The sequence below is a fragment of the Pistacia vera genome, unplaced genomic scaffold (assembly GCF_008641045.1).
Source record: "Pistacia vera cultivar Batoury unplaced genomic scaffold, PisVer_v2 Contig524, whole genome shotgun sequence".
Taxonomy (NCBI): Eukaryota; Viridiplantae; Streptophyta; class Magnoliopsida; order Sapindales; family Anacardiaceae; genus Pistacia; species Pistacia vera.
The window spans coordinates 321,830-323,195 of NW_022196362.1; the positions used below are offsets into that span (position 1 = coordinate 321,830).

The 1,366-nt window shown below is 37.0% G+C and overlaps 1 non-coding gene across 1 annotated transcript; it reads left to right on the top strand.

Moving 5' to 3' along the window:
• The first annotated feature begins 228 nt into the window (after positions 1-228).
• On the top strand, positions 229-335 carry LOC116106933. The gene has a single exon (XR_004124371.1). It is a non-coding gene; the product is annotated as a small nucleolar RNA R71 (small nucleolar RNA).
• Positions 336-1,366: the final 1,031 nt, after the last annotated feature.

Genomic DNA, 1,366 nt, shown 5'->3' on the forward strand with positions numbered 1-1,366 from the left:
TTGGGCTAAGATGGCTGTAAAGGCATCAACTTCATGAAGACCGAAGAGTTTCTTGGTGTTGCTCTCTCATTTGGTCTTTGATAGTTATTGCTTGCCAAAACCTCAAGCAACTCATAGGCCTCTTCTGGTATCTTATTCTGCAAGGCCCCTCCTGAAGCTGCATCCACCATGGTTTGCACATTACCCATCAATCCATTGTAAAATGTTTGGACTTGAAGCCAAATTGGCAAACCATGGTGTGGACATTTCCTCATTAACTTCTTGTACCTCTCCCAAGCCTCATACAATGACTCGGATTCATCTTGTAGAAATGATGTGATATCATTTCTCAATTTTGCTGATTTTGCTGGAGGAAAGAACTTAGTAAGGAATTTCTATGCTAGATCATTCCAAGTTGTGATAGTTCCTGGTGGTAGTGCCATTAACCACCCCTTGGCTTTATCCCACATTGAGAATGGGAATAACCTCAACCTAATGGCGTCATCCGACACTCTGTTCGACTTGAAGTTGTCACAAATTTCCAAGAAATTTGCAATATGCTGATTTGGATCTTCCTTCAAATCACCATTAAATCTAACCGACTGCTGGATCATCTGAATGATTGTTGGTTTAATCTTGAAGTTGTTAGCTTGCACCGTAGGCCTAGTAATACTCGACCCACTGCCATTCACCATGGGAACTAAAAATTCCCTTAGTGTCCTGTTTTCTGGTTCTGCCATTTCAACAACTATTTCTTTTGCTTCAACAACTATATCCTCTCTCTCTCTTCTCTCTCTGTTACATCGTCTGACGGTTCTCTAATCTCAAGGTCAACAGGAACCACTGGTTGACGTCTTGCTCTTCGTATAAACTGCAAAAAAAAAAAAAAAAAAAAAATGAAGGAAAGTGAGATCACAACCAACTGAAAATTAAAAACAAGAATAAAATAGATAATGATAAAAACAAAAATAAAAACTCCAATCTAGCTAACTATAGAAAGACTCAATGTTAACTTAAAACAGTCCCTGGTAACAGCGCCAAAAACTTGATGCGTGTTTCCTACAACATGCAAAATGTAGCAACTATACTAATCACTCAAGTAATAAAGTGATGAGTGAGTATCGTTCCCATGAGGACTGCTAGCTAAGCACTAAGTATCCTACCGTTCTCAAGTTGGAGCAATCGATTTCTTTTGGATTAACAGGGTCGAATTTAAAAATAAAAACTAAATCTGAAATTAAGTTAAAACTTTAACTATGAATGCGAGATAAAAAATATGGATAAATTCAATTCAATTAAAACAGGTAGGGTTTTGACTTCATTCGGACTTTATAGGTTAAACCTAAAAATTAAGCTAAATTCATATTCATATGCATTGGTTGTAAAT